The 24,543-nt window shown below is 37.7% G+C and overlaps 1 pseudogene; it reads left to right on the top strand.

Annotated features, from left to right (window-relative positions):
- The first annotated feature begins 19,386 nt into the window (after positions 1–19,386).
- LOC111879758 (uncharacterized) lies at positions 19,387–20,164 on the top strand (annotated as a pseudogene).
- Positions 20,165–24,543: the final 4,379 nt, after the last annotated feature.

Below are 24,543 nucleotides of genomic sequence, written 5' to 3'. Positions count from 1 at the left end.
GTCATAGTTTACTAAAGCTCAGTAAATATGATTATACTTACAAGCTTAAGTGTAACTCTGAGACATTGGAAAAGGTTCCAATGTATGGCAGGGCGAATAAGAAGAATCAAATTAGGCAGAAGGATAAAAGTTTCTCATATCTAAAAAGATGGGAGAGTACTTTAGTATCAGTTTTGTGATCATCTTAATGATTAAGAAACCATATCAAAATTAGTTCTCTAAGGAAATCTTAGTGCATTCTTATGACTAAGAAGAGGAACTTGAATTGTTGAAATGGTTAAATCAAGAAGATGAGTCATACTTCGTTCCAATACAAGTCTTAGAGTCATACTCCAAGATTGTCATTTGAGTGACATGTCTTAAAGAAGGTTTAAAACACTTGTCAAATGTAAGAGTAAAAGTTTTCTACTCTTGTACATTTGAAATTGGTAAGTTGTGATGTTTTGGATAAAACAAAGACCAACTTAGGCCAATTGGGTAAAGTGTTTTTCTTGATTAGAATCCGCACTATCTCTTGGATGTTTGACAAGGGAGTCTTATATGTCAAGAGGACAGTGGGAGTCTTAAAGGTCTTGAAAGTCTCAAGAAATAATCAAGAATAAAACCTGAAGTTCTTCACTAGCACACGACTTGAGGTTTATAACCTATCGTGTTGACATATCTGTGCCCATTCCAGTTAAAGTTGGCTTTGCATATGAGTTCTTAGAGTTCTCAGTTTGTTGCATAACAACTTGGAAGCAATGGCAGGCCCTTGAGCTGCCAGGTGGCAAGAAGTTAAGATTGAGTTCAATCCATATGGTTTTGGATTTGTCATTATCTTTGTCTTGTGATTATGGTTTGACAAATTCATATGGGTAGGAACTCATACACCATATAAATCTAAGTGTCATAAGGTTTCTCTCCGATTGATGAAAATGATGGTGAGGAAACGCTTTCACTAAGTAGATTTTACGAAGATATCAATTGTGTTATTTGCATTTTCAAAAGTCGTTAGTGGAGCGCGTGTGGTTAACCGGCACACTAACATGGACTTGTGAGAAATGGCAAATGCCTAAGCAATTGAGACCATGATTACGGTATTCCTTTTCATGATTCTTGAAATTGCTTAGACACACAGGTGAGCTATCTACGGAAAGGGTGTATGAATCTAAATTTCAGACTGTCCAGCTGATTTCTGAGTACATGTCAAAGCTAGTGAGAGCATAAGTGTTATGCTAATAATCATCATGTTAGTGGGAGCATGATAATTATGATAAGTATTGCAAGTCAGCAATGTTAATTATAGAAAACAAAAGTTTCAATTGGGAAAAAGTTGTTTTGCTATAATTAAGGGAGAGGAAATTATGCTTCATCTCAAATCTATAAGCTTAGATCGTGAGGTTTTAATCATTTAGTCAAGGATATATATGAATTTCATGTTGGAATGGCTCAACATAAGGAAATTCTGAAATTCTGTATATGGGTCCATTATTTGCGTTCTAAAATTTGATTATGATTACGGCATCCCTTTTCATAATCTGAATTATGAGAACTTGGCAAATTGAAATGGAAATATTATAGCAAAAGACTGGTTTAGTCTTTATGTAAGACATCATGAATCGTGTCTCATATGCTTCGGATATAGGATCAATTACATGTGCTATATTCATCCGTTCTAAAATTTTCCAAATGCCTGGGGCATTAAGAAGGGAAAAGTTTTAGAACTGGATATGACTAAAAGGATTAAACAATTGTCGAGGACAATCTAAGGTTTACCAAAGATTGGTTACTCAAGGACAATTGGAAGTATAGTGATAATTCTGGAAGGACCATATTGACATAACCTGTAAGGAGGCAACTCTTGTTCAGAAGTGATAGTCAAAATGGAATCTGGAAATGTTTCAAAGTTAGAATTTTCAATCTGTGTAAGATTAAGGAAACTTAATGCAAGAAGGATATTTCCAAGGAGTTGATCTCCTTTGGAATACTCTGTAATGATTGTTGCCAAGTCTTTATGACTTTGTGCATAATCATTACGAGAGGATCAATGCATATAAGTTTAGAATCTAACAGATTTCAGTAAATGGCATGAATTTGGAATTCTTGCATTTGCGGTAAGGATTTGGGAGTGTGAAAAGAGAATCATTGAAGTTATGTTCAATTGATCTAGTTCACAAAGTAAGGATCATAGACAAACATAGTATGCATACTTGGTGTGTGGCATGACTAGTGTTTAAGAAAACATAGTGTACATGCTTGGAGCATGGGACAACTATTGTTTTAAATTCAAGAATAAAGTTGATAGCTGAAACAGTATACAATGAATAATGTGTAATCATATGGTGATAAATAAAAGGTGTTTTATTTATGTTCAAAGATTTGATACCATATTGGATTCAATTATTATTGTGTTTCACTTTGCATGTTTTGACTTCCCGAATAAACTAGGTTATTCTTCCGGAATGACTAAGTTATTCAAACCATCCACAGTCGGTCATATGTTGGAAGTAGATATGAATTAAGACTGTCATGGGTTGGCTTGTAGAGGTCTAAGGTGTTGGACAAAGGGCTACAACACTCATGAGTGCTCATAAGTTCTGAGTATTGGATTCAACCCGCGCTCATTGGAATCACTTCATGGATTTTATCACGAGTGATCATGAGACGATAATATCTTATATTCTTCAAACCTAGAGATATGAGTTGTTACTATGAGTTGGTTGTACATTGATTGCACGAAAACGCATTTGGTAACTCGGTGCTATAAAACGTGCCTTTGTGTATGATTCAACAAGTAGTAGAACAAGCCATATGAGTCGAAGTTTATCCATTCCTTTTACCTTCAGGATAAAAGCGATATCTGTGGGCCCCTCGATGATTTGATGATGACAAATGGAAGTGCTCGGCCGGGCCAGGACTGATTTGATTCGTTCAATTAGTCAGTCGTCATAAATTGGAAATCGGGAAACAACAAATGGACAGAGAGAATGATTATAATCCATGTCTCAGTCCATATGATATCTAGAATGGAGGAATATATGATCCCTTATCTAATGGACAAGTTCGTTGACAAGATCAGAGTTCGACAGCAGCTTTAAGAGCTACGATTGCCAGTTAGGTTTGAAGTCATACGCAATAATAGTTTTAGACTTATCCAAGTGGGAGACTGTTGGATTAATGTCTAAGTCCATAACTATATTTGGTATGTACTTGACCCGACCCGGCATGGTCCATTTGGGTTGCACTTCACCGACACAATTTATATGGATAATCTTTTGAGAATAGTATGTTTATGATTAATATTAATATATTATAAGTTCTAATATATTAATATGGAATCATATTATTTAATTAGTATTGATCAAGAATTAATTTATAATTAATTAAGTGATCAAAAGGAACTAATTAAATATGGACTCTTATATATATGGAATGGGCCAAGTTCATTTAGGTTGGGCTAAGCTTTCATGGATAGTCCATGGAGTGTTTAACCCATGGATCCTAGGAAATGAAAGGTCATGGGTATTAGGGTTTAACCCTAATCCTCCATACTATATAAAGATGTCTTTGGTTGGTGAAATTGACACTAGTGTGAATACACTAAAGAAGGGCTAGCCAATTTCACTAGAGAGAACCAAGTAATCATATTCTCTAAAGTATTCCAAGGTGTCTTGGTGATTTGTGATTCCACTTGAGGCTTCCACACTATTGGGGCTAAGCTCTTAAAGCTTGAAGACATCAAGCTACATCAAGAGGTATGTATTCTATCTTGTTACATTCATAGTTTTTGTATGCTAGATTAGGATAATACCTTGGATGTTCTTATTTGCATGTATAATAGAGAAAACATAGATCCAAGGTATTTAGGGTTGCATGTACACTTAGGAAGTGTTAGAATGCTCAAACCCCACCAGGAGGTTTATTAGGGATTCCTCCAAGATCGTCGTGCCACTTACCAAGATGACCCGGAAGGGTGTTGCATTTTCTTGGGGTCCAGAGTAGTAGTCCTCATTTGAGACCCTTTGTCAGAAGTTGTGCGAGGCCCCGGTGCTCTCACTCCCGGAAGGGATGGAGGATTTTGTGGTATATTGTGATGCATCCATATCTGGGTTAGGGGCAGTGCTTATGCAGAGGGGGCACGTTATAGCGTATGCATCGAGGCATCTGAAACCTCATGAGTCGAGATATCCCACCCACGATCTGGAGTTGGGGGCTATGGTGTTTGCCCTCAAGATCTAGCGGCATTATCTATATGGGGTTTGGTGTACCATATGCACGGACCACAAGAGTCTGAAGTACTTGATGGATCAGCCAAACCTGAATATGCGCCAGAGGAGATGGTTGGATGTGGTGAAGGATTATGATTGCGAGATCCTGTACCTCCCGGGCAAGGATAATGTCATAGCCGATGCGTTGAGCCGTAGGTCGGAGAGCGCCCTGATCCGAGACATTTGTATAAGGTTGACGGTGATGACTCCGGTATTGGACACCATCCGAGGGGCCTAGGCTGAGGCTACGAGACTAGAGAACCGAAAGTGGGAGCGGGTTGTTGGGCAGGTTTCGGAGTTCGTTACCGATAGTCGGGGACTTATGACATTTCAGGGTCAGATTTGGGTACCATTTGTGGGCGGGACGTGTACCATTTTGATGGAGGAGGCACATCGATCGAAGTTCTCGATCCATCCCGGGGCTACTAAGATGTATTTGGACCTAAAGAAGGAGTATTGGTGGCCCTGTATGAAGAGGGATGTTGCATGGTTCGTCGAGAGGTGCCTAACTTGTCGCCAAGTTAAGGCCGAGCACCAGCGTCCGCATGGTAAGCTGTAACCGCTGGAGATTCCCGAGTGGAAGTGGGAACATATTACCATGGATTTTATCACCAAATTGCCAAGGTCTGCGAGAGGAGTCGATGCAATTTGGGTGATTGTGGAAAGGTTGACGAAGAGCGCTCATTTTCTTGCTATCAATGAGAGCTCTTCTGCTGAGAGGTTGGCAGAGTTGTATGTGAGGGAGGTGGTATCGCGGCATGGGGTTCCGATGTCGATTGTTTCAGATCGAGACGTGCGATTTACTTTCACATTTTGGAAGAAGTTTCGCGAGGAGTTGGGTACAAGGCTGCATTTCAGTACCACATACCACCCACAGACGGACGGGCAGAGTGAGCGGACGATTCAGACACTCGAGGATATGCTTCGAGCGTGTGTTTTGGATTTTGGAGGGACTTGGGACACCTATTTACCCCTGGCAGAGTTTTCGTACAACAACAGCCATCATTCGAGCATTGGTATGCCACCCTTTGAGCTGTTGTATGGGAGGAGGTGTCGGACCCCCATCTGCTGGGGATAGGTGGGGCATCGGGTAATGGGTAGTACGGAGATTGTGCTTCAGACGAAAGAGCAGATACAGCAGGTCAGGCAGAGACTGTTAACCGTCCAGAGTTGCCAGAAGAGCTTTGCGGACAGGCGTCCGTCCGAGCTCGAGTTTCAGGTTGGTGACCTGGTACTCTTAAAAGTCTCTCCTTGGAAAGGAGTGATTCGATTCAGGAAGAGGGGCAAGTTGGACCTCAATACATTGGACCTTTCAGGGAAATTGAGAGAGTAGCTAGGGTAGTGTACCGTTTGCATCTACCTGCGAAGCTGGGTCAGATTCACGACACCTTTCATGTGTCGCAGTTGAGGTAGTGTATTGCCGACGAGTCGGCTGTGGTTCCATTAGAGGATATTCAGGTGGATGTGGGTCTGAACTATGTTGAGAGACCAGTGGCAATTAGGGATCAAAAGGTTAAGGTTCTGAGGAACAAGGAAGTGCCCTTGGTGCAAGTGCAGTGGCAGCATCGGAAGGGGTCCGAGCTGACGTGGGAGTCCGAGTCGGAGATGCGGGAGCAGCATCCAGAATTGTTTTCGGTATAAGACTTCGGGGACGAAGTCTGGTTGTAGTAGGGGAGAATTGTAACAACCGAAATTCAGGTACAACCGATTAGCCCTTCATCTTTATTTATTTGTCATTTTGGGCCTTTGTGTTGGGCGAGTACGCTGGGCATACAAGGAGTACGTTGCGCCTACTCGCGCGCCTCATTTAAAACACGTCATCGTCGGGTATGCTGGGCGTACCCAAGGTTACGCCGGGCGTAATCGGTCCAGACCCAAAACCCTAATTTGAGTTGTTGGCTATAAAAGGAATGAGATGGCTTGGTTCCTCAGCCACCATCCTTCAGAAAGAAACCCTAAGAGAGTTGTCCCTTCGTTCATAGCTTGTTTTTGAGTGTTCTAAGCTTTGAGGTGTCATTTCAAGGTAGCAAAAGGAAAGAGGAGTCCATTGTGGAGGCTAGAAGTTGGTGTGTAAGTGTAGATCCGTGAAAAGAAAAGGTTGGAGCTTCTTCCTAAGGTAAAAAGTTCAGATCTTGCCTTGTAGTTCTTATGGTATGCTTCATGGACCAATTTCTAGGGTTTTGGTCCCAAAGATGGAGACTTCTTGATCAAGTAGTCTCCATTGGCTTAAATCTACCATATTCCAGGTCCATTTGAGTTGTATGTTCATAAAAATGTGATCTTGGACGTATATTTTTAGCCATGCATGAGATCTAGATCTTTGGAGTTGAAAAGGAAGGTATTAGAGAGTGTAGGAGCCTTTACAACCATGATAAGGCTTAAAGGTTCTGACTTTATGGATTAGGAGGCTTAATGAGAGCCAGATCTAGAAGTTGAAGGAATGTGTTAACCATTTAAGACAAGAAATATGGTATGGCTGAATCTAGGATTTACGCTGGGCGTAACTCCCAGTACGCGCAGCGTAAGGGGTTGCGACCCCTGATTGTGACTCATCGATGTACGCCCCGCGTACAGAAGCTGGTACGCCCCGCGTACTGTGGTCAGTTGACTTTCGTTGACTTTTAGGGTTTGGTCAACATGAGTCAAGGAAGGGTAAAATGGTCTTTTACCCCTGTGTGGGATAATGATAAGGGTGTAGCCTAGTCTTGAAAGTCTATATTAATTAAAATGATATTTCGTTATGATTAGGCGGGGTTGGGTCTTCGTTTCAAGATTCGGAGATAGCGAGCACGTGAGATTCTAGACTTCCTACGAGGTGAGTCTTTTTACTGTAGCTGGAAGGGTATTTATGTGTGACCGAGAGGTCAGATATGTTATGAGTTGTATGCATTGAATATGATAAGTTCACCGTTTGTATGTGCTATGTATGCTATGCTTGATATGAGCCGGAAGGCATTTTATGTTATGGGCCAGAAGGCATTGTGATGTGGACCGGAAGGTCGACGCGGTTAGGACCGGAAGGTTTACCGGGTCGGGACGAAAGTCCCTGAGATACATGGACTGGAAGGTCATGGCCTGGAAAGGCGTATGTGCGTAAGTAGTATTTTGGGGAACTCAATAAGCATTTATGCTTACAATTGTTGTGTTATTTTTTTCAGGTACTAGCGAGGACCGTAGGAAGGCGCTGGCGTGATCTGTACACAATGATGGAGGATTTATGATCTTGGGATTTATATGATTTGTATTATGATATGATACATTGGATCTTTATGACTTGTTTTGGATGAAAACATGTTTTTAAGAAATGAAAATTTTGTTTTGAAAATTTACGTTGTTACATTGTTTTTATTTCTCCCCCTAAATTTGTGCATAGGAGAGAACTGAAAGTAAATGCGCAAATTTAAAGTATCCTAAAACAAAAAAATTTCTTTAAAGCGAATCAGTTTAAGAAAAGCTCAGGAGTATCGAGAAGAAAACTCAAACCATAAGTCACCGATTGAATTTGCATCCAGAAGTTCTGAGAACAGCACACGTACTCTCAGAACATATCTGAAAATTCTTCATGTCATTAAGCACAAACCCCATGTGATCCCTTCCTTTATTCCCTTCCTGCAAAGGACACATACTCTCAAACAAATGTCTGAATGTTGTATAGTTGAGAGATGTCCCCTATCAAGTGCCAGGAACAGCCATTACCAACAAACCGAAGTCTGATGATATGCCTCCATAGCTGCTCCGACATAGAGCGGGATCAGTTGGTCTTTGGAACCCAGTCCATTTTGAAACCGGGTCGACCTTTGTCATCTTTGCACGATACTCTCTCCCATGACATGTCCTGCTTACCACAAACAGAAGATGTAAAAATATTAGAAGTGTTAAAAGATTTGGGAGAGTGAGCCTTTGGAACCCATTTGTAGTTGGGTTTAACCCATTTCTTTTTCGTTCTGATGGATGGCTCAGTACTTGCTTTTGATCTTGATGTCGGCTGTTGAGATGAATTTGATTTTGGCTTCATGGGAGCATCTCTTGGATTTGGCTTCTTGACCGACATTCCCTTCTAGACCTTGGGAGTTGGATTCTTGGCCTTTTGGGTTTGATTGTTGGCCTTCTGTGCGTTCCAGTCATCATTGTCTGAACGTGACCTTGAGGGGTTTCTTTTAGAAAACCTCCCTCTTGGTGCGTTCTGCCAGTCTTGTGCATAGTAAGGAATATATGCTCGATTAGGACAATTTCTAGCAATGTGTCCAGGTGTTCCACAGTGAAAGCAAGGCTTTTTCTTCACTGTGGAGTCGTTTCCTCCTGCCCCTGGTGGTGTGTCTTTTCCTTGTCTCTTACTTTTCCCATGCTCACACTTGCAACAAGAACTATGTTGCGTTGGAATTGGTGACCTGTATTTCTCAACGGAAGGTTGATCAGAAGCATTTGAGTTCGAAGCAACAGATTCAGAGTTCAAGGAGATGTTTGTTTGTTCAGTAGTATTCCCCTTGTTCTCAGCCTCTACTACTTTACCTGCACATACAATAGAAGCATTAGTATCTTCAACTTGAATACCTCCTGACACAAATCCAGCTGGTTTGCCATATCGAAGATGTGCCTCCCTGTCAATTTCATCATTTGTCATAGGGATGGATGTGTAGTTATGATTGAAAGGTGGAGGAACACTATCATACCCTAGACCCTTGTTTTGATTTTCTTTGAATTTTAATTGGGTTTCATATAAGGACTCGACTGTCTTACTTGACACAGTGTAATTTTTGAAACTAACATCTGTTTTTCCACACTTTATATTCAAAGTGTCAAGTTCTTCAGTTACAGCATCAAGTTATTTCTTAATGTGATCATAATTTTCACACTTGTTGCTGTAATCTTCTTGTAATTTCCGGAAATCCTTGATTTTTGTTTCTAATTGAGCTTTTAACGGTTTCTGTCCTTTCCTAAGAGTATAGCCTTCGTATTTGAGGTCCTCATTTTCTCTTTTTAATAAATCAATTTGTTCGCAAAGAAATTTAATCGTAGCTTTAAAAGATGGAGTACATGAAACTTCATTTACCGGAATTGATATGGAACTCATTTTCATTTTTAATTTTATTTTTATTTTTTTTTATAATTTTAATTTCCCTTTGACTTAAAAAACGAGAAAGTCAACCTTAAAAGTCAAATTTAAAAAATCAAACTCAAAAGTCAAACATAAAAGTCAAACCGAAAAGCGAAATTTGAAAAATTAAAAGACAAACGAGAAAGTCAAAAGGTTAAAGTCAAAGGTCAAATTTTAAAAGTCAAAGTCAAAATTTTAAGGTTAAAGATAAAAATAAAATAAAAAATTAAAAACAAAAAAAAAATTTGGGTTGAAAATAGAATTTAGAAATAAAAAAAAATTGATTTTTGGGGTTAAAAATGCCAATTTTCGAAAATAATAACCTAGAAGGAGAAGTTATCTTTCAAATTTCGGAGGAGTGACACAAGGAGTATTCCAGATGAGATGGTAAGGTGCTGGGGCAATGACCTTGATGTCCAGGGTTCGTTCCCTGGCACCTCAACTTCGCTTCCTTTTTTTTATGAAAGGGCTGCTGTGCGAGGTTGCTGCTTGCGAGGCCGAGGATCCGAGGCGAGGCGAGTCTGCTGCGATGCGAGGTTGCGATGCGAGGACGAAGACCGAAGACCTAGCCGCATACTCCGAGCCGTAATCCAAGACCGCACATCGGGGCCGCACACCGAGCCGTATACTCCGAGCCGCACACACCGAGGCCGCACACCGAGGCTGCTGAGCCGCACACCTTCAACCAGCCGCACTCTTTCAACCGAGCCGCACACCTTGAACAGATTCGCGAAAAAACGATGTTTTTTCACCCTTTTTGCTCCAAAACTCGATCAAAAACTCGTTTTTAGGAAAAATGCAAAGAAGTAACCCCCCTTATTTTCGCGAGATATATCCAAAAACTCTATTCTCTTTTCAAAATAAGATCAAATAAGCTCTAGATCTAAAAAAATTGATTGATACAACCAAGCTTTGATACCAATTGTAAGTCCCCTAAATTGCTTGTGTATCAATCAGATCCAATTGATGGTGCGGAATCACGATCAATTGGATGATGTCAGATCAAATAGAAGAGAAGAAGAAGAATAATAACTTGAATCTAATGTATTGATGATATGATTGATGCTGCTTACAATAGATTCTCTTACACACACTATTCCTCTCTAACTTTCTCTCTCTTCTCTAGCCTTCTCTTTTCTAACCGTACACTCCCACATGCACTCCTGTATTTATATGGACCTCCAGCCATACACATGTGTACAGCCACACACCCTGTTTACGACCGTACACAGGGTGTGCGGCCGTATACACGTGTACGACCGTACACACAAACCGCAAACACATACAACATTACATAAAAATATATTTTTGCTAAAAAAGAAAAGTATAAACCATATTTTTTGACCCAACAGGGCCCGGTACATAAGTCAAAACCAAATCATCGAGGGACCCAGATATCACTTCTATTTCTAAAAGGAACATATAAACTTCGACTGATATGCTTGTACTGACTATTTGTTGAATTATACAAAAAGGCACGTTTTATAGCATCGAGTTACCAATGCGTTTTCGTACAATCAATGGATAACCAACTCATAGTCAACAACTCATATCTCTAGGTTTGAAGATTTATATGATATTACCGTCTCACAATCATTCGAGATAAATTCCATGAAGTGATGCAAGTGAGCGTGGGTTGAATCCAATACTCAGGCCTTATGAGTACTCATGAATGTTGTAGCAACCTTTTCTATGTCTAAAGCACTTTAGACAAATCATACAACCCAAATTCATGATAGTCTTAAATCAATACCTACTTCCAAAGTTTGACTGACTGTGGAGAGTTTAAATAATAACATAATTATTCTGGAAGTCAAAACATGCAAAATTGAAACATAGTAAACAATCAACACAAGATAGTAACACTTTACTCATAAATAAATAACAACTTTTATTTAATAACCAAATGTCAATTACATTTTACAAGTTTCAGAAAACTAATTATTGAAACTGATATCATCCTTCAGCCCGATGCGCCTCGCATGCTGTAAATGCTTAACCCTACTCAGTCCCTTCGTGAGGGGATCTGGCGGGTTCTCATCTGATGATACCCTCTTTGCCACGAGAAGTCCTTCTTCTATTCGATATCTAATGAAATGGTATTTTCTGTCAATGTGCCTAGATCTCCCGTGATCTCTTGGTTCTTTAGCCAAAGCAACCGCACTTTCACTGTCACAGAAAATTTATATTGGCTCCTTTATAGCTGGTACAACTCCAAGGTCTCCGATGAAGTTCTTTAGCCATATCGCCTCCTTTGCTGCCTCGCTTGCTGCTATGTACTCTGATTCACAAGTTGAATCAGCTACTATCTCCTGCTTGGAATTTTTCCAAGTAATTGCCCCTCCATTTAGGATAAAGACCCAGCCTGACTGAGAGTAGAAATTATCCCTATCATCCTGGAAGCTAGCATCACTATATCCTTCCACTCTCAAGTCATCACCGCCACCAAGGGTAAGGAACCATTCCTTAGTCCTCCGCAGATACTTAAGAATGTTCTTTACCGCAGTCCAGTGTGCCTTGCCAGGGTTCCCTTGACATCTATTGACCATGCTCAAAGGAAAGGCCACATCAGGGCGAGTACAAGTCATAGCATACATGATTGAGTCCACATCGGAAGCATATGGTATTTGACTCATCTCAGCTATCTCAACCTCTGTATTCGGACTCTGAGTCTTACTCAACTTGTCATTACTATGGATTGGTAATTCTCCTTTCTTGGAATCTTGCATACTGAACCTCTTCAATACCTTATCCACATAAGTACTCTGATTAAGTCCAATTAGTCTCTTACTCCTGTCTCTTAATATCCTTATCCCTAGGATATAGGCAGCTTCCTCAAGGTCCTTCAGAGCGAAACACTTCCCAAGCCAAGACTTAACCTCTTGCAAAGTTGGGATGTCATTTCCTATGAGAAGTATGTCATCCACATACAACACCAAAAATCTAACTATACTCCCACTGGCCCTACCATACACACATGAATCATCCTCACTCCTAGAGAAGCCAAACTCTCTGACCTTCTCATCAAAGCAAAGATTCCATCTGCGAGACGCTTGTTTCAGTCCATAAATGGATTTCTCAAGCTTACACACTCTATTAGGGTATTTTGGATCGACAAAGCTCTCTGGTTGAGGCATTGAAACATCCTCAGCCAACTTCCCATTAAGGAAAGCGGTTTTGACATCCATTTTCCATATTTCATAATCATGAAATGCGGCTATGGCTAATAACACCCTAATAGACTTAATCTTTGCTACTGGCGAGAAGGTCTCATCATAGTCAACTCCCGAAGTTTGAGTAAATCCCTTCGCAACCAGTCACGCTTTGTAAGTGTGTACCTTCCCATCCATGTCGGTCTTCTTCTTGAAGATCCATTTGCATCCTACTGTCTTACGACCGGGTACATTTTCAACCAAGTTCCAAACTTGATTGTCATACATGGACTGAATCTTGCTGTCCATAGCCTCCTTCCATTTTGCAGACTTAGGGCCTGTCACGGCTTCCTTATAATTATTAGGTTCATCCAAATCTATCAATATACTATCACGGATAAATGTATCACCCTCAATAGTGATATGATAACCATAAAAAAAATCAGGTGTGTTCCTAGTTCTAGTGGAACGCCTTGGAGGTACGGACTCATCTATCGGCTCAACAGGACTTTCCTCTTTAGGTTGGACGATAGTGTTTGATGTTCCTTCACCACTTGACTCTTGAAGCTCTTCAAGGTCAATTTGCCTCCCACTGTACCCTTGGCTTATGAATTCTCTCTGTCTCTCTCTCTGTCTCTCTCTCTCTCTCTCTCAAGACTCCTCTTCTTGCTACAAAGACCACATTATCACTGGGTCTGTAGAAGAGGTAACCAAAGGATCTTTGTGGGTAGTCGATGAAAATACACCTCTCGCTTCGGGGTTCAAGCTTGTCATGAGTCTCACGCCTCAAAAAAGCTTCACAACCCCAATTTTTAATGTGGTCCAAATTGGGCACTTTCCCAGTCCACATCTCGTGAGGTGTTTTGGCAACCTTTTTAGTAGGGACTAGATTAAGGATATGGGCGGCAGTCTCTAAGGCATACCCCCAGAAAGAGATTCGTAACGAAGCTCGACTCATCATGGAACGAACCATATCCAACAAGGTTTGATTGCGCGTCTCAGCCTTAAGATAGTCAAGGAACTCAATGCTAAGATACTCTCCTCCCCGATCAGATCGGAGCATATTGATGTTCCTACCCAATTGATTCTCAACTTCCTTCTTAAACTCTTTGAACTTTTCAAAGGTTTCTGACTGATGCTTGATTAAGTAAATATATCCATATCTACTGTAATCATCAGTAAAAGTCACATAATAGCGATTAGCATCCCTTGTAGCCACTCTGAAGGGCCCACACACATCCGTGTGTACAAGGTCCAACAAACCTTCATCCCTATCACAAGTACCTGTGAAGGCTGACTTTGTCATTTTTCCAAGCAAACAAGATTCGCAACTATCATCTGACTTGAGGTCAAATGATTCCAAGACTCCAGCCTTTTGGAGTTGGCCTATGCGGTTCTTGTTAACATGTCCAAGACGACAATGCCACAAGGATGCTTTATCCAAGCTATCTGAAAAATCAATATACAACACATTATTTCCTAAATTGTCTACAACATTCACAGCTTCATATACACCATCACAAGGTAATGCTTTAAAGTAAAATACATAATTGTAATAAACATTAATAGCACCATTTTTATTATCAAACGAAAATGAAAAACCTTGTTTGTACAAGGCATGAAAAGAAATAATATTTCTCGGCATTTCGGGCGAGTAACAACACTTATTCAAATCTAACCTTAACCCATTATTAAGCAATAAAGAATAAACTCCTATCTTGGTGACATGTGATGCTTTCCTGTTGCCAATGACTAAGTTTATCTTCCCGTGCTCCATTTGCTCATTTCTTCTTAGGCCCTGCAAATCAGTACAAATGTGAATACCACAACCTTCCCACCAAAGAGTTGGCATTAGATAAGTTATTAGACAATATTGTATAAATGCCTACATGGGTGGGTTTAACCTTCCCATCCTTTACATCTTGCATATATTTGGGGCAGCTTCGCTTCTAGTGCCCTTTTTCCTAGAAATAGAAGCATTGTGCTTCCTTTGGGTTTGAAGAAGGAGTAATGGGACTTTTATTTGTCCCACTTGAAGAGGAAGCATCAAGGGGCTTACACTTGGTACCCTTCGAAGGGCTTTTCCTCTTCTTACCCTTTCCCTTCCCAATAGCCAGAACAGGGGCTGCTGAAGGAGTAGAAGTAGAAGTAACAACCGCCTTACCCTTAAGGCCAGTTTCAGCTGTCCTCAAGAGTCCTTGAAGCTTGCTAATTGTGACCTCCTCCTTGTTCATATGATAAGTCATACGAAACTGAGCATAACATGGAGGTAAGGAATAGAGAATGATGTCAATCGCCATGTCCTTAGGGAAGTGAAAATTTAGTTTCAACAATCGGTCCACGAACCTTTGCATTTTCTGCAAGTGACCGGTGATGGGTTCCCCATCCTTCATCCTGGTGGTTATCAGCATTTTCTGCAAGTGATTGGTGATGGGTTCCCCATCCTTCATCCTGGTGGTTATCATAGAGGAGATGATTTCATACCTCTCTTGACGCGCGATCTGGTGGTACCTTTCCAATAGATCTTGGTGCATCTCATAGGGGTAGAAATCTTCAAAGGATTTTTGAAGTTCGGGAGCCATGGTGGCCAAGATGATACATGCTACTTTCGTATCATCCTTCTCAAGGGCAACAAACTCCGCAAACTCTTCAGGAGTAGCAGTGGCTTCATTCACAACCTTAAGCTCCCTATCGAGGACATACTCCTTGTCCTCATAGCGAGTAATCATACTGATGTTTCTGATCCACTCGTTAAAGTTGGATCCATCAAAAATGGTTTTCCAACACAAGTTCATTAGGGAAAAGGAGCCTGTAGGGTTTGAGCCAGCAGCGTTATTGGAAGACATCTGAAATAAAAGGAAGACAAGTTTCATTAGATTAAGAGTCCTTAATAAGTCACCCAAATGAAATATTAAGGCTAGGATCCAACAAACTATTTATAGTTAGAAGAGGGATGCCGTAATCCACACTATAAAATATTTGAAGGTAGGTAAATGACGATTTACCAATTTCCACCATAAGAATGAAATATTTTATAATTAGGTTTTATTGGTTTTGAAACTCCTAGATCTTTTGAGATACATTGAACTTTTCAATGGCATGTTTGAATCTCGATTGTGCTCTCTCAAGTTTGTGACTGGGATGTCGATGATCACAAACAAGGTGTGAATAAGCATACAAATTGACTTCGTACCCTTAACCATATTACCTAATCGATATGTCGGTTAACCACACACGCTCCACCGATCTATAATAAAGTCAAGTTACCCTTTGCCACAATTACTAGTCCTTGCTAGTGTGCCGATTAACCACACACGCTCCACTAACGACTTGGTAAGGTACAAAGTGTAATTTTATGGGCTAGCACCTTTTTTCACATTTTCCTAAAGTAACTAAGATTGGGAATTGATAATGTATAGTTACTTTACATTCATTACACTTTTAATGAGAATTTAAAGTCGTATCCTATCCGTTTGGCTAACGACCCTCCATCGATCAAGAAAGCGGTGGGCGAGAGTGGACACACATTAAGTCACCATTTTATAGGCAACAACCTTATACCCCTCCTATAGACCGGCTTCGTGAATGAGGCCTACTAATAGTAAGAAAGACATATTCTTATACATATTTATATAATAAAATTATAATAATAGTATAAGTTTTGATTATTAAACTTTTAAAAATCTAAGGTTTAATTTGGAATTAAAGTATTAAAGTGTAGGACTTTACAAATTCCAAAACCTGAGGGCATGAATTGAAACTATTCCAAGGCTCTTCAATTTTTAACTTATGAGTTTTAATGGTTCATAAAAATGAAGACTCTTCATTTTATGAAACCTCTTTGTTCTTTAATCACAATTTATGTAAGTGACTTTTGGTTATCCATAACTTGAGGACAAGTTATGTACTTCATCATTGACATTAAGATCAAGAATTAAACACATATGAAGGTTACACATAATTCCTATGATCTTCTAAAAACTCATAAGAACACATATTCATCTCAAGCAATTTAAAGAAATCATATTAACACATATAATACTTGAAATATTGATAAAAGCCATGTGAAATGGGTTAACATAATCATTACCTCTTTGAAAAACAGATTTTACAAGTCCAAAATAGTTTGGGATAATGATTTTAATCCATTTCCAGCAACAAAACTCCGAAAACTGTCCAACACGCTCCTACTTGTCAAGTGCATGAACCTACTCAACGAGTAGGATGAATTTGTTCATGGACTCGTCGAGTCCTCCCCATGAACTCAGCGAGTCCAGTCGTCAGAGAGCAGATCTTCGACTTTTTCAAGAAGTTTGCATCAAGTATACAGAAAACAATACTAGGCTCTGATACCACTGATGGGTTTAGAGCATTCTAACACCCCTATGGTGTACATGCAACCCTATTAACCTTGAATCTATGTTTTCTCTATATACATGCAAATTTCTTTCTCAAGGTTATTTCCTAACTAGAATGGCATGTGGAATATATAAAACATAAAAACTAGTAGAAATACATACCTTGTTGTTGCTTGGATTCCTTCAAGACTTTGTGAGCCTGACAGCCCAAATGTTGTGCCTCAAATGCTTCACACAACACCACAAAACTTGGAATAACTTGAGAGAATACTGCTATACTCAAAATCGGTTATGCCCTCACAAGAACTCGCTAGGTCCGATGAATACTCTTAATTGTAATGACTCTTCATTTCTCATGACCCATGGGTTTGTAACTCCCATGGACTATCCATGGAGCTCCATATGTTTATAACCAAACCCATAAACCATGGATCATTAATCCACCATAAAAGAATTGATGATTGTCATAATCAACCCTATATATTTAATCAGACTTACTTTGATCACCAAATTAATACTAGATTAATACTTGATCAATACTAATTAAATAATACTATTATTAATATATTAGAACTTATAATATATTAATAATCACATGTGTACTTTCTCTCATTTTGTCAATCCAAGTATTGGAATGCCACGCAACCCAAATGGACCATGCCGAGTCGCATCAGGTACATACCAAATAAAGTTATGGAAATAGACACTATATCCAATAAAAATTCCATCTTGCCTATATACGCCCATGAATGTAGATCATGTCATACCCAACGATGGCCCTTATGCCTTTAATGGAACATCGTTAAACCATGTCAAAGAACAACATTCCCTACACTTCAAGTCCTAAATATGTATCTCAGGTCTAAGAATACAAAGATACAACGTTGATCAAAACATCACTCTTGACTACGATCCATAAAGTGATTTTGATGTGGGTCAAGTCCAATACTTATTCTCCTAATCAAGTACCTATGAACTTGGTAGCATCTCATGCAATTTTCATCTCCATGAATATCAACCAATCCACTCATACTAGTCTTACCTCTTTGATGCTCTCAGAACTATGAACGACTATGGACATTTAGAAACACCTAGTTTAAACATCCTAATATAGAGCATAACAATTATTCAATGAAAGACTCATAACGAATATATCAATTCATTATAATATATGTTGCTTGTACTGTGCCAATATCCAAATACTAAATTTAATCAAATACATCTACTTATATTAACAAGTTCTTATAGTACCAACTTGATTTTCATGCTATATCTAATGAAGGTTCTTTATATTCAAACTATATCGAAGAATATTAATCAAGCCCATACGTGATAATCATACATAAATGCATCTCTATGTGTTTTCTTAGTTTTTGGTCAACTATTAAGCATATTCAACAATAATTGAAAACTTGTTAGTTCCAAACGATGATGCATTTAGTTTATGGTTCCTTACCTCTTAAAGTTCCATATAGCTCCCGCTTAGAAAAAGAACTTTCTAAGTACTTGTCTTATGGAATGAAAATTAGTGGGATTAGTAGAAACTTCATCCGAAACAATCATGTAGGGTAATCTACTTAAATGCAGTTAGTAGATGCTAGAGTGGTTAAGCTTATTGTCTAACATAAGCTCTATAACTCTATACCTTTTAGATAAGGATAAAACATTTCATTCCCAGTCTAATATTATTATCTAATCCACTTGTTTGGTTGGAATATATATATATATATATATATATATATATATATATATATATATATATATATATATATATATATATATATATATATTCAATATATATTTGTTGCAATGAGCATAATTCAAAAAATTTATAAAGTAATTAGTTCTCTTATAACATCATATAATAGACTGAAAGGTCTATCCTTATCCTCTTCAAAAACTTGTACTATCGACTTTTAACCAGTAGCCAGGTGACCCTATCTCACTAGAGAATTCAAAGGCTACCTCGAACATCAAAAGATAGATCCAAGTGACTAGGTGATCCTGTGCCACAAGAACCATACTAATGACGAGTGAGTGTTTTTGACAGAATGAGTTATGATCAATTCCATAACTCCTAAGATGTCCCAAGAAGACTTGGTTCAGAAAACTCATTTTCTTTATCACAAGGACAGGTTGATGATGATCTCATGAAGTCGAATCTCAATCTTCATAATGAAAAAATTTGAGCAAATCAAAAGTTTCAATAAGAAAAAATAAAAGTTGTCAATGAAATTGACTAAGTATCTATCACCAAATCTATTCATGGATTGAAAAGATAACATACATCACTTATGTATAATTCATTGTCAAGCCGTTCTTCCTTTAACTACTAATAAATAAAGACACTTACGGATCATCATCCTGTATAAATAGGATCCGCATATATCAAATGAATCAAGCTCATTTGCCTTAAAAGTCTAGCTACTTCGATTTGGCTATCTTCAAGTCTATGTTACCATGAAAGTTTCTTGAGTTTCTAGGGTATTTTGTTTATCTTTCTTCTTGCTCTTTATTTGAAGTTTGATAATTAATTGGTGGGTTTATTATAGGAAATTGAGCATTTGTTCTGAGAGAGATGTCTGCTGGGTTTGGGGAAGTGCCAAATAGGTCATCCCAATCCCCATCTTGTTTAAACGCTAACAATTCCATTAATGGCGATCTAGGAAACTTTGAATGGATCATATTATTTGATTTAGCTCAAGATCCAATCGTGACTTTATGTGGTCTCCTGTTTTGTTGGCCATGCCTTTACAAATGGCTTCACATTCATTCACATTCACAAGAATGCCCAGTTTGTAAAGCCCTAATTCAAGAAGAAAAGTTAGTACCTTTATATGGAAGAGGTAAAAACTCAACAGACCCAAGATCAAAGTCAGTTCCAGGTGTCGAGATTCCACATCGGCCGCCAAGTCAGCGACCAGAAACCGCCCCTCCACCAGAGAGAAACGCATTCCCTCAACATAGGTTTGGATTAATGGGTGGTTTTGGGCCTTCAATGACTGCAAGTTTTGGGAATTTTACTTTCTCATTTGGTGGGTTGATTCAATCTTTCTTTAATGTTCAAATGCATGCTTTCACTGGTCCTTAGATGTATGGAAATGGTGGTGGTGGTGGTGGAGCTGTTCATGGTTTTAACTTTGGCGGCAATCATCATCATCATCATAATCATGCACATGGAGGCCATCAGCAGAGAGGTCATCACAATGAAACAGGTTTTTCTGCAGCTTCACCAATTCTGATAATTGGTCTTCTTTTTCTGTTGGCTCTTCTTCGGAACTGAGTTAAATTTTATTATGATGTGGACTTTACATAGTTTTTTGCCTTTCAGAATGAGACTTGAGAAGTATATCATTTGTTTTTTTTCTTTATTTGATTATGGTATATGTAGCTGTTTATAAAGGTTTGCTTTTAGAGCATTATTTGTACTTTGAGTAGTGTTTGATCATGAGGATGTTTTTTTGGATTAAACTTACTAGTGTACTTCTATGTCCCCCTATCTTGTTATAGGGTTAATGTAATAATTTGACCTATTAAAAAAGGGGATTGAAGGTGTGTTTGAGAATGCTTATGAGAGGGGCTTATTGACGTTTGACTTTTTAAAAAGTTAAAAAGTCTAAAAAAGTGCTTGCGAATGGATAAAGTGATTTTAGAAATAGCTTTCAAAACACTCACAAATGAGTTTTTGAAAATTCGCATGTTTCTTATGTTTCTTATCTTTCAAATGCTTATAACTTATTCACCTAAATTAACTATGAAATGACTATAAGCTAGCATAAACTAATACAGATTACAAATAAGATATGTCCTAATTTTTTTTTCAATATAGATTTGATTTTTTTTCTATATAAATTACAAATAAATTTTAAAAAGTAGGTGGGTTCGAGAACCCACCTGGTCTTTGGGTTTGCCTTTGACTTTTGACCATCTTAATATAAGGTAGGTCCTCATTTCCATCCTCTCCACCCCAATCATCATCTTAATACAAGGTAGGTCCTCCTTTTGAGGTTGGTATATATGTTTCATATTTATATATTCATGGTGATTATGACATAGATAAGTTTGAATAAAATATCATTTTATTATTTAGGTGTCATGATCTGAACTATCAATTCATGAAAGCTTAGAGATTTACTTCATAAATGACATTATGAGAAAATATTCTTTTACACAAAATACATCGTTTCAGAACATGAATGTGAACATCCATTAAACAATAAGTAAGTCTAGATTTATTTATAAATTACAATTGTTACATGTCCCTATAAGGATAGGTACAAAACATCTGCATTTCCCTTAATTGAACTATAAGTCTATTTGTGTACACAATCTCTTATACTTCCATTATTCAATGTTTGAACAGATTTGAAACATTTTCTACTGTTCTGATTGAATATCGGCTTTACTTGATGACACAATTGATATGTTTCATAATTGTCCAAGACTTTCTACAAGTCAGGGTTAATTACTCCAGTATGATGTGAGACACATCAACATCATTACAATAATACTCCCATCAAAGTGTCATGATCAATGTAACTGGTTAGAAGAGGTTGTTTAGGTATGAGATCTTTTAGTATATATAATTTCTATTTATCCTTCAGGTGGAACCTTAGGATATTTTACCAGTTACATAAATTATAATTATCAAATGTTACTATCTCTTGAAACTCAACAAGAGAGGGATTTTACAGGGCGTAAAATTATTAATAGTTATCAACAGAATTTAACAACGTTTCATTTAATATTTTCAATATTTAGTCTTTAAAATTAATACCTTTTTTTGTTTCTTAAAACATTAATTTATTAAATTCTAGGATCCAAGTAACAAACAAGTCAATGGTTAGGTGACCTTTATCCCATAAACTTAAAAAACTCGATAGGTAGCGATTACCAATTGCATGCAATATGTAACCCCTAGATTATGGGATCCTAAACAACTATTGCTTAACTTGGGATGTTTATCCCATCTATGTCTTAGACCTCTCATGATTAGGTGACCTTTATCACAGAAGTTCTGATCAAGTCATTCTACTTGAAACAACTTGTAGTATTGTAACTAACCAATGACAAGGTGACCTTTAGAAACCAAAAACTACAAAACTACCCCGAACATCATAATCCAATCTTAATGACCAGGTGACCCTATGACACTAAGACCATACAAATGATAATGAATGTTCTTCAAAAGGACGACAATGACTTGCAATTTTAGAAAGGGTTTTATATATGCTTTACAATTATAGTTTATAAAAACATGGTCTCATGAATATTGCATGCATCCAACAATTCATGTACCCTTTTCTAAAATTCATATCAGTTGTTATGAGGTTATTTAGGTGTCAAATTAACTTCATTTTATTTTCCATTCGCCACAATCAACTATAAACTAAAATCTGGTATTTTAAAGTTTAGTTGTAGATCGGTTTTAAGAACCGGTAACAGTCTTAATAAAATTTCATTTTATACTTAAGACTTGGAGTTTTGGATGACTTTTGGATGAGTTATAAAATCATTATTTTAATTCTCCTTTTAACAATCAAAAACATATGACTTCATGGATTTATAGAAAAAACTCATTCCATTTTATAAACTCAATTTTATGCATCTTATGATAAAAGTCATATTTTAATAAACTAAAAATTGGGTGATAATACTTTTGTTTTAAATCTCATTTGGCATGCATAAAACATAATATCAACATGTTTCGTTATGTTTAAAACACCAATATCATATGTTAAGTTTCAACACAAAAATAGTCATTGGTTTTATTATTTGCAGTTATAACACTACAAAACCGACTTTAGTCTTTTTAATAAAAACTCCTTATTTATTATACATACATGAAGTTTATATAATGTTTAAACATCTTCTAAACAATTTCAAATATTTTAAATTTGGATATTTATAAGTTTTACAATAAAACTATTTTCAACACAAATTCAATTTTTAACTGGTAACCGGTAAAATGTTTTTATAAATATCCGTTTATAAACATCTTATGTTATCTTTTGAATATTTTTTTACTCAAACTCCAAGTGATATTATCTTATGTTAAAATTTTGAATAACATGTAAAACTCATTTTCGTACACAAAACATAACATAAAATTAAACATCGCATGCATGCATTTTAATGTGTATAAGCCAAGCCATATCTAGTAATAATTTTTGTGAGCCATCACAAAAATTATTAAGTCTTTCCTAAAGGACTTAAGGGATACTTTAAAAGGTCTTCAAGCTCCCATTTTCCAAGTCAACTCATGCTTGCAAAAGGACTTCAAATACTCATGTAGTGAAAGTTGCAACACTTAAACCATTAAGACTATAATTAAGCCTAAAACCAAAATTAGAAGTTTATGGTTGGGATTATGGTCTTAAATGGTTAAGTCATCTTCAAGGAGGTCATTTATTCATCTTGTTACATTTAAAAGGAATACAACTAGTCTAAGTAATTTATTACAACAAATCAACAAATGAAAAATGATCTATTTATCTATCACATGTAACATCCAAAAAATTTACGCCAATTTAAAACATTTTAATCTATTCAAAAACCATTAAGTTATTACAACTTGTTTTCAAAATAGTTTAAACATAAGAGTATCCCCATAACCAAATCACAAAATCATGAGATATGAGGAGCGGTACGATCACGCCTTTGCCTTGTGTGACAACCCAAGTTGTCCCGTTACATTTCCCCGTTACCGTTAATGGAATATTCCACTGTATAAAAGTTACGTTAATTAGAGGGCGTCAATTTAATAAACATTCCATTTGGTTACATTTAAAATGCCGTTAAGTTGTGATATAAAGGAAATAAAAATACAGGACACACATTTCCATTTATTTGGAAAATGTTAAGCTTTATATTGTTACGACCACTAAATAGGGTGCGACCAAAAGCCCCGTTTAACGGCAGTATCGGGTAAAATTCCACTGAGCCCCGACTCGAAACCCTATATAAGGGTGAGTGGAGTCCATTGGAGACTTTTTACACTCTCTCTATACTCTCTCTCTAGACCCGTTTTCGCCCCGAATCCAAAACCCAACGCTTCCAAATTGTAAGTCCGCTTAACCTAGATTGTTCTAAACATTACCAGCTGTAATTATAGCCCCAAAACCATCCAAGAAGGCATGGGATAAGGAGTTTACGGCCCAGGAACACTCTAGGGCCGTAAACCCCTAAAATGGTGCCAAACATGCCTTTAAACTTGCCCTTAAGCTTGGAAACTAATAGGGGATCTAGCCTAGGAGTGTTTAAACATCAAAACTCAATGAATTGGGGCATAAAAGTGAGTTTACGGCCCAAGCACATGCTTAGGCCGTAAACCCCTCAAAACCTTGTCAAAATGCCTCCAAAACACTCCCAAACCACACTAGGGCTTATCACATAAATTAGGGGCTTATTCTCTTGGGTTTAGATCACTTAAACAATTAGAATTGGAGGATTAATAGGAGTTTACGGCCCAGACATTTGTCAAGGCCGTAAACTCCCCAAACCAAGCCAAAATGTTGGTTTTCTTCCCCCAAATGACCTTAGACTATTTCCATAAAATAATAGGAAGGATTTAAGGACTTAAACATATGAAATGGAGGGGTAAAAAGGAGTTTACGGCCCAAGCAAGTGTCTAGGCCATAAACTCCCCAAAACACATCCAAATGTTAGATTTAATCCCCCAAAATAGCATC

The sequence above is a fragment of the Lactuca sativa genome, chromosome 3, assembly GCF_002870075.4.
Source record: "Lactuca sativa cultivar Salinas chromosome 3, Lsat_Salinas_v11, whole genome shotgun sequence".
In the NCBI taxonomy this organism is placed as follows: domain Eukaryota; kingdom Viridiplantae; phylum Streptophyta; class Magnoliopsida; order Asterales; family Asteraceae; genus Lactuca; species Lactuca sativa.
The sequence above is the reverse complement of the archived record's forward strand: the minus strand, read 5'-3'. Positions and strand labels throughout refer to the sequence as shown.